Source organism: Pogona vitticeps, chromosome 3, assembly GCF_051106095.1.
Source record: "Pogona vitticeps strain Pit_001003342236 chromosome 3, PviZW2.1, whole genome shotgun sequence".
NCBI classification, from domain to species: domain Eukaryota; kingdom Metazoa; phylum Chordata; class Lepidosauria; order Squamata; family Agamidae; genus Pogona; species Pogona vitticeps.
Window position 1 is genome coordinate 246,422,024 of NC_135785.1, and position 10,281 is coordinate 246,432,304.

At 41.3% G+C, this 10,281-nt stretch overlaps 1 long non-coding RNA gene across 1 annotated transcript; it reads right to left on the reverse strand.

Annotated features, from left to right (window-relative positions):
* Positions 1-502: 502 nt before the first annotated feature.
* LOC144588071 (uncharacterized) lies at positions 503-3,777 on the reverse strand. Its single transcript, XR_013543406.1, has 2 exons — positions 3,608-3,777; positions 503-807 (listed from the first exon to the last, which is right to left on the reverse strand). It is a non-coding gene; the product is annotated as an uncharacterized LOC144588071 (long non-coding RNA).
* Positions 3,778-10,281: the final 6,504 nt, after the last annotated feature.

Sequence of the window (10,281 nt, forward strand, 5' to 3'; positions counted from 1 at the left end):
GTACCACATTGGCTTTCATGCAAGATGTCCATTTTAAGTCAATGGGTCTTATGTCTTTTATGGGACATGCAAAGGAATGTACTTTTCTCAGATCAAAGTTTGACTGTTCCAATAAACAATCAGTTCTGGCAGACAATCAACAAGGACAGTGAACACCGTTTTACCACCACCATTGCTCTTATATGAAATCCAAGTCATTTTTAATTTTTAAAAATTATTTTAAAATGTTTACCCTGCCTTTCTCCTAAAAAAGGACCCAAAGCAGCTTTAAAATACTTAAAAAGTATAAATGATTCAAATATAAATTCAAATATTAAAGAAGAACGAATAACATATTAGAAATATTAGGTAAAGTAATTGCTAAGAACAGATTTAGAATCAACCAAATATGAACCATTCCGTTTGTTGTGTCCTAGACCAGTGGTTCTTAACCTTTTTGAAAGAAACGCCCCCTTGAGCCATTGAGGAAGTTATCATCGCCCCCCTCCCCATGGTGATGATATCTTATTTATTTATTTATTTATTTATTTATTTATTTATTTATTTATTTATTTATTTATTTATTTATTTATTTATTTATTTATTTATTACACTTAAATCCAATGACCCCTGAAAACAAAATTCAATTGCAAGAAAATGAAATGCCCCCCAAAAGTAACATTTTATGATTTAGTTGCAAGTGAATTTTAAGACGCAAAAAGAAATATAAAAAGGGCATAAAATATACCGCAATGCAGGAACTAAAAATTTCAAGACGAAAACTCTGAAACTAAATTAAGATTGGAGGAAAATATATATTCATGCACACTGTAAAAAGGCTGCAGGCTTGGCTTGCTCGAGTGCCCCCCTACCGCCCCCTTCTGCTCCAGCGCCCCCACACCGCCCCTTTTCGTTCTACCGCTCCCCTGAAAAATGAAATCGCCCCCTGGGGGCATTATCGCCCACGTTAAGAACCACTGTCCTAGACAATCAGTCACTAAGGGAAAGCTTGCCTGAAGAGAAAGGTCTTCGCTTACTTGTGGAAGGACAGCAAAAATGGAGCCCACCTGGCTTTTTATGGGAGGGAGTTCCAGAATTTGGGAGCAGCAACAGAGAAAGTCCTCTTCAGTGTCCCCACCAACTGTACTTGTGAGGATGTTGGTGAGAAAGGCCTTCCGTGACTCAGGCAAGCTCATAAAGACTCAGGCAAGCTCATAAAGAAAGATATAGTTTTTGAGGAGGAAATTCTCACTCAACATGGTTAAACAGGTATGTTATGCAAATCGGGGACATTCAGCTGCCTAAGGAAGAGAAAAGATAGCAGCCCTTCCCTTTGAAGGGTATGAAAACTATGAGGAACAGTTTATTTATTTATTTATTTATTTATTTATTTATTTATTTATTTATTTATTTATTTATTTATTTATTTATTTAATTTATATGCCGCCCACTCTACCCAAAGGTCTCTGGGCGGCTTACAACAATTAAAATTCAACACAATAAAATATAAAATGATTAAAATACGATTAAAATACAAATTAAAATTTAAATTGCCATCATCAAGACCCACAGTTAATGTTATTTCAATTAAAAGCCTTCTGGAACAGGAAGGTTTTGACCTGGCGCCGAAATATCATCAGTGTCGGCGCCAGGCGAATTTCAGTTGGGAGGGCGTTCCATAGTCTGGGGGCAGCTGCCGAGAAGGCCCTTTGTCTACAAGCCATCCCTCTTACCTCCTTGAGGGATGGCTCTTTCAAAAGGCCCCCCTGGCTAGATCTTAATAGCCGGGTAGGCTCATATGGAAGGAGGCGGTCCTTCAAGTATCCAGGGCCCAAGCCGTTTGAGTTGAGGGCTGTGTTCAGCTTGAAGATGAGTAGATTGGGAAGTGATAGATCAGCCTTGAAATAAATGTCTGAAGGGCAGTCACAAGGGAGATGGAGCAATTGTTTTGTACAGCTCCAGACATGAAGATCCAAGCCAATGGATTAAATTACAAGAAATGATAACTTGTCTAAACATAAGGAAGAACTTCTTGAAGATAATAGCTGCTTGGAAGTGGAATTAGCTACCTCAGAAGGTGGTAGACCTTCCTTCTAAACAGAGCTTGGGTGGCCATCTGCCAGGAATGTCTTAGCTGTGAATGTCCTATGAGATTACATTTAGGTTCCTTTCCACCGCTAAAATTCTATGTTCCTGTGATCCACATTTAAAACCTGAATGACATGACGGTTGGATTTGGTTATGGAACAGTTTCCTCCACTTGGTGCTGAAGACAACAGGCAAGCTTAAGGAGCATCAGGCAAGCTGCATCACACAGTTGTCCCTCCCAACACCACACTGCACTCCTGTAGGATCTGTCACCTAAAGCCACTGCCTCACTCTGTCTAATGATATAGTTCACCTGTGAACTGAGACCATTCAGGCAATAATAATCCATCTGGGTAAATGGGATATAGTTGCATCTATATCTTTGAAAGAAACATTGGATTCCCTGGCAAAATGTTATAGCTTGAAGCCAATGGTTGTCTATTATACAGAGTGCCAAAATAACTCATCAGTGCTCTTTCTCTATTAAATTCATGTCTGAAGGAGGAGTAAGAATTAAATTAGCAATGTAGAAAAGTCGGGGCTCTAGTCTTTCACCGTTTATCACGTTCCTCAAGTTTTTCTCAGACGATCTCATTTTATTCATATGATTGTTCTTAGCATGTGAATGTGTATTAGCTATATCACTGATGTATAACCTTATTAAATTTCTCCATCTCCAGCCTGGATATGTGCATTCATATGGGCTTTACTGCATCACACGTTAACCAATTACAAATCCTTTAACTCCAGGCATATCTGTCAAATATATCAACCTGTGAATGTTTCTCATGGCTAAAAACAGAGGCAATTAATTGAAAGAAAAATTAATCTAAGCCCAAAGCAAAAAAAAATTATAGATACTAGTTACAAATATTTCTCCACAAACGCTCAAAATGAAGCTATAGCTATAGCTTTACCCTCAACATGCTACGGTTGTCATGTGGCAAGGCACTAAGGTTTGGCTATAACCAATTCTATCCTTCAATTGCATTTCTGAGGCAGTTTACATAATACTTCTGTAATATTTGTATTGTTATTTTTATGTATCATTGGGTTACTTCTGACTTAGGGTGACCCTTATTGGATTTGCAAGGTAGGTGAAATTTTGAAGGAGTGGCTTTACCAGTGCCATACCCCAGTGAGTTTCTGGGGCTGAGCAGGGATTTGAACCTTTGTCTCCAGTGTCCTAGTGCAGTGGTTCTTAACCTTTTTGAAAGAAACGCCCCCTTGAGCCATTGAGGAAGTTATCATCACCCCCCCTCCCCGCGGTGATGATATCTTATTTGTTTGTTTGTTTGTTTGTTTGTTTGTTTGTTTGTTTAAGACACTTAAATCCAATGACCACTGAAAACAAAATTAAATTCCAAGAAAATGAAAGCCCCCCCCCAAAAGTAACATTTAATGATTTAGTTGCAAGTGAATTTTAAGACGCAAAAAGAAATATAAAAAGGGCATAAAAACAAATGCAGGAACTAAAAATTTCAAAGCAAAAAGTCCGAAACTAAATTAAAATTGGAGGAAAATATATATTCATGCACACTGTAAAAAGGCTGCAGCCATCTTCACAGGTTTGGCTTGCTCCAGAGCCCCCCTACCGCCCCCCTTCTGCTCCAGCGCCCCCACACCGCCCCTTTTCGTTCTATCGCCCCCCTGAAAAATGAAATCGCCCCCTGGGGGGCATTATCGCCCACGTTAAGAACCACTGTCCTAGTGCAACACTCTATCCACACACAACACTGACTCACAAAGTGACATATTTTAATGTGCTGTCAGGTCACTTCAGACCTATGGTGACCCTGATATGGTTTTTGATGATTGTGAGATGTTTAAGGAGCTTCGATGATAAGTCAGAATTGACATCACTAGATGGTAATAGGATTTTGGAGGTATATGAGTTTTTCAAGTAGTGGTTGAACTGTTGCTTCACCCATCAAGATCCCAAGCCAGGGCTCCAGTCCTAGTCTGACACTCTATCTACCATACTACACCACTATGTACAGCGTAATATACTGAAACAGACCCAAACAACTGAAAATCAATATAAAAACAGTCAGGAAAATCTTGGGGAAGTAAACAAGCATCAGGAAATATTTTCTGCTGAGGATATCCACATGGAACATGTGGCAAGAACATTTCACAACTGGGGGCCATCTTTGGAAGCTTCCAACCTAGATACCCCTTGGTTTTCCCTGTGCATCCCAAAAAGACAGAATTCTAACCAAATCATATACAATCAAATTCATGTTGGTTGCTTCGATGATGCTGTCCAGCCATCTCGTCCTCTGTCGTCCCCTTCTCCTTTTTCCTTCACATTTTACCAGCATCAGGGTCTTTTCCGGGGAGTCTTCTCTTCTCATGGGATTGTCCTAGTATTGGAGCCTCAGCTTCAGGATCTGTCCCTCTAGTGAGCACTCATGGTTGATTTCCTTCAGAATGGATAGGTTTGATCTCCTTGCAGTCTAGCACCACAATTCAAAAGCATCAATTCTTTGGTGGTTTGCCTTCTTTATGGTCCAGCTTTGACTATGCAGACCTTTGTTGGAAAGGTCATGTCTCTGCTTTTTAAGATGTTGTTTAGGCTTGTCATTGCTTTCCTCCCAAGAAGCAGGTGTATTTTAATTTTGTGGCTGCTGTCACCATCTGCAGTGATTATGGAGCCCAGGAAACTAAAATCTATCACTGCCTCCATATCTTCCACTTCTATTTCCCAGGAGGTGATGGGACCAGTGGCCACGATCTTAGTTTTTTTGATGTTGAGCTTCAGACCATTTTTTGCTCTCTCCTCTTTCACCCTAATTAAGAAGTTCTTTAATTCCTCCTCACCTTCTGCCATCAGAGTGGTATAGTCTGTATATCTGAGGTTGTTGATATTTCTTCTGGCAATCTGCCTTGGGATTCATCCAGTCCAGCCTTTCACATGATGTATTCTGCAAATAAGTTAAATAAACAGGGAGACAATATACAGTCTTGTATTGCTCCTTTCTCAATTTTGAACCAATCTGTTGTTCCATATCAGTTCTAACTGTTGCCTCCTGTTCCACATTTAGATTTCTCAGTAGATAGATAAGGTGATCAGGCGCTCCCATTTCTTTACAACTTGCAATAGTTTGCTGTGGTCCACACAGTCAAAGGCTGTTGTGTAGTCAATGAAGCAGAAGTAGTTGTTTTTCTCGAACTCTCTGGCTTTCTCTATAATCCAGCGGATTTTAACAATTTGGTCTCTAGTTCCTCTGCCCCTTTGGAATCCAGCTTGTACTTCTGGGAGTTCTCGGTCCACATACTGTTGAAGCCTACCTTGTAAGATTTTGAGCATAATCTTGCTAGCGTGTGAACATAAGGGCATTTATACGGTAGTTTGGAGCATTCTTTGGCACTGCCCTTCTTTGGGATTGGGATGTAGACTGATCTTTCCAATCTTCTGGCCACTGCTGAGTTTTCCAAACTTGCTAGCATAGTGAGTGTAGCACCTTAACAGTGTCAACTTTTAAGGTTTTAAATAGTTCAACTGGAATGCCATCACCTCCACTGGCCTTGTTGTTAGCCATACTTTCTAAGGTTCACTTGACTTCACTCTCCAGGATGTCTGGCTCAAAGTAATCAGCCACACTATCTGGGTTGTCCGGGACATTCAGATCTTTCTGGTATAATCCCTCTGTGCATTTTGCCACCTCTTCTTGATGTCTTCTGTGAGATCCCTAACATGTCCATCTTTGCACGAAATGTTCCTTAAACATCTCCACTTTTCTCCCGTGTTCTATTCTTTTCCTCTATTTCTTTGCACTGTTCATTTAAGAAGGCCCTCTTGTCTCTCCTTTCTATTCTTTGGAAGTTTGCATTCACTTTTCTGTAACTTTCCCTATCTTCCTTGCATTTTGTTTCCATTCTCTTCTCTGCTATTTGTAAGGCTTCGTTGGACAGGCACTTTGCTTTCTTGCATTTCCTTTTCTTTTGGATGGTTTTTGTTGCTACCTCTTGTAGAATGTTATGAGCCTCCATCCATAGTTCTTCAGGCATCCTGTCCACCAAATCTAGTTCCTTAAATCTGTTCTTCACTTCCACAGTGTATTGATCAGGGATTTGGTTTACGTTATACCTGACTAGTGCATTGGTTTTTCCTACTTCTTGAGTTTAAGTTTGAGTCTTGCTATAAGAAGCTGATGATCAGAGCCACAATCAGCTCCAGGTCTTGTTTTTGCTGGCTATATAAAGCTTCTACATCTTTGTCTGCAGAGAACATAATCAATCTGATTTCAGTATTGTCCAAACAGCAAAAGAGCATGGACAGAGTTCCTACTCCAGTCCTTTGAAGATGCCGGCCACACAGACTGGTGAAACATCAGGAAGAACAACCTTCAGGACACGGCCAGTGAGCCCGAAAAACCCACAACAACCATCAGATCTCGGCCGTGAAAGCCTTCGAGAATACACAGATGAACCTCTCTATTTTCATCTTTTTTACCTTTTTTTTCAAAAATATTTCCCTGGTGCAGTATTTGTATTGTATTTGATGCAGCATTGATTCATTGGGAGGGTAATTAACAGAAAAGGGATGGAAGTTACCATGGCCTGCAGGTGACAAAAGCTAGGGAAAGGGAGCATCAATACTTGAAAGGGGAAGACATTGTAGTGATCTGAATTGCTATCTGGATCCTTCCTATGGGAGAAGGAACATTCCCTACTTGAATGGAAGGATCACTCAAGTGCAAGATAAAAATAGATCACATCTTAAGTGTGAACTGAATTGGTCTTACTCTGACATTTATGTGTTAGAACTGGATGTTAGTAGCATGTATGTAACTGTAGCCAGATCATCTTTCTTTTGTAATACAGACCATGAAATCTTGTTGCACAGTTCTGCATGCAGAATGGTGATAATGCAGCTCCAAATGTGCAATGGTGATGATTTCACCACCAGCTGAGCATTTTGGCTTTCATCAGCAGATGATGAACGCCCAAAATGCTGCTCATTAAATGTAATTTTGAGATCCACGTGACTCGTGCACAATGTGTCAAAGGGTGTGATCACATGGACAAATACACAACTTTTTGGACCATCTGATACCAATCTGTGCACAAGCTGGACCTTTTGGGGCCACTGCTTTTGGGTACCAGGCTGAAGTGATTCCTCAACTGATGGAAGGGTGGTCACTTTGAGGGAGATTGCTTCCTGAGACCCTTTTTCGTGCGATCAGTCAAAGCACATTTCCTGCCGCCTGGTTGCACCCAAACTTACATGGACCCCAAAATCACCAAAGGAAGCCTTTCATCAGCAGTGATTTGCCGCTCATGGTGACATCATCACCACTGCAAACATGGAACTGCATAACATGTTGGAATTCTAGTAGCTGCCATTCAAAAAAAGTAACTCTTCCATGCTTTGATGAGTCAAATACAGCAATTGTTCTCTCTCGTGCTCATATATGCATGCTTTTTTTAAAGGAAATGATGGTTTTGTTTTAAGTGAGTTGCTTTTAACTGCTTGTTGTAGAAAAGATGAAACCCAAATAGTATGTTTTCATTCTCCTAATGAGTCACTGGGGAGGTGAAGAATGTGAGCAAGAAAATATTTTCCTGGGCTGTCGACTCACAGTTATTATTTCTGGGCAAGCTGGAGGTAAAAGCCTGGGTCAGGGAGAAGAACCCTTAGTCCCAGAATGGAAACTCAAAAAAATTATAATACCAGCTTTCATCAGAAACAACTCAACGTAATCCCTTCATTTTACTTCCAACCTCCCTATTCTCTTCTCCATTCTCCAGACACATACACATTTCTATGCCCCAGATCAACAGTTAACTACGAAGAGTTCACAGACAATCAAATTTTTACACCTGAAAGTGAATTGTGCTGGGAATACTATTGTGCTCTGCCAAATGAAAAGATAATAACTAGCTTGGGGCCTCTATATAGCTTAATAGTTATTAATGCTGCATGCATGGGCGCCCCCTCCCTTTCTGTCTACTTACTGACTTATTTATCTATCCTTCTGTACATCTACACATACCGGAAACCAAGCCCTACGAGAAAGACTGAAAAAACTGGGCATGTTCAGCCTTCAGAAAAGAAGACTGAGGGAGGATTTGATAGCACTTTTCAAATATTTGAAAGGTAGACATACAGGGGAGGGGCAGGATCTGTTCTCGATCATCCCACAGTGCAGGGCACACAACAATGGGCTCAAGGTACAGGAAGCCAGATTTAGATTGAATATCGGGAAACACTTCTTAACTGTTAGAGCAGTAGGACAATGGAACCAATGAGCTCAGGAGGTGGTGAGCACTCCAATGCTGGAGGCATTCAAGAGAAAATTGGACAACCATCTGTCAGATCTGCTTTGATTAGGATTCTTACATTGAGCAGGGGGATGGATTTGATGGCCTTAAAGGCCCATTCTGACACAATTATTCTGATTCTATGGTTCATACATGCACATATGTGTATGTGCATGAACAACCATCATGTTTATGAGGAGTTCCTGGTCTATGAACCTGGTCCAGGTTGCCCAGAACTATAGCCTGGCCTGTGAAGGTTCAGGAGTTGCTAGCCCCAAGTCCCTCAAGAGGGAGTCACGGCAAGACTGAAATGGAAGTCAAAAGGGATCTTTAGAGTTAAGGAGCCAGAGAGTAAAACCTGATTCTTGAGCTGAACTGCTGGCTGTAGATGTTCCCCCTGTCACTTTGGCAGAGGAGTCAGTGATACCAGGGATTGTAATGGTGAGCAGTTAACCACAACCTGGTTGCCAACACAGTTGCAGCTTCACATTTTTAATCCTCACAATGACTCTGCAACGCTGATAATGTCGCCCAGCAAGATTTTACAGAAAAGCATAACTGGGACCATGGTGTACTATTCTATCAGTTCTTCTTTTGAGCTGTATTTTCTTGAATACCTCCAGCTGAAGAACAAGAATGATATCATCACCATCAGACTGCTGCTGATTAAAGACTTGACTTTTCCATTTTGTGATATGCGCAACTTTGTCTCATTGTACCTGAGTTGTGCCTACCCCCCAAATTGAAAAAGGAACTCTAATCAGCAGCAATCTTCTGGTGCCTGAGGATAACATCATTCCAGCTGCACAAACAGGATACTGACCACTAACTCTTCATAGTTGAGTTGATTATCAGTTTTTTGAAGGGAAGGGGTATTTTTAAAATAGAGATGGGGTATTTGTATACAAATATGAATGCCCCTCATAGCTGGAGTCAATGAGGATCTGCCCCCCCCGGGCTGGACCATCCCCTCATGCATCTGCCAGTGGTGGTGGCTCCACTACTCCTTCCAATCACTCCGGAGTGCCTGGTCGGCTAGCCACTCCTGGCAGAAGGTAGGAAGACGAGTCTCCCTGCCAGGCTGATGAGTGGCTAGTTGACCGGGCACTCCAGAGTGATTGGAAGAGCGGGGCTGGTGCCAGGTGCATGAGTAGGATGGTCCAGCCCCGACCCTCATTAACTCCAGCTGTGCGGGGGTATTCCTATTCATATACGAATACCCCCATCTCTGGTTTTGACAGCTGCAGGTGTCTACTAGGTTTACAACACATTCTGAGACAAAAGGACAGCTTGTTTGGCCTCATCCTCAAATACCAGGGAGGGCATCTCCCTGCCCTAGGAATGAGTTGTCACTAACAGTTTGGAATATATAGCACAGTGGCCCCCGGAGTCAGATGTCTCTTTTTTCGTAGAGAGTGGTGTTCGAATAATACAACAATGCTTGCTTTGATGGGGCTGGAAATTCTTTAAAGACTAGAACTGTCTTGTTATTCCCCTCGAATCCCCCCATGGAGAAGCTGGATTCCGTAAATAAATGATTATGAAAACACTGCAGGATTCCAGTACTTTTTCCTTCCAAAGAATCCAGTAGTTCTCCCTCAAGCCTAGAAGAGCAGAATGGGAAAATAATTTCAGATGTAAGCAACCCTTGATGGATCTGATTCATTTCAACAAACCATATGGCTTTCTTCCGACAGAGCTTTCTAAGCAAGGTTAGATGAAAGAACCTGGAGGCTCTGTGCTTAATGATATCCCACCCACCTCTGCTTTCTCGCTATGTCAAAATTATCCCATCTGCTAATGGGCACATAGAATCATGACAAAGGCAAGGTTACATCTACTCACCGAACTTCTATTTGTCTCCCTTTAACCTTAAAATACAGTATTGAAAACAATCAACATATAGCACAATGTGAAAGTCACAAAAATCTATACAATACATGT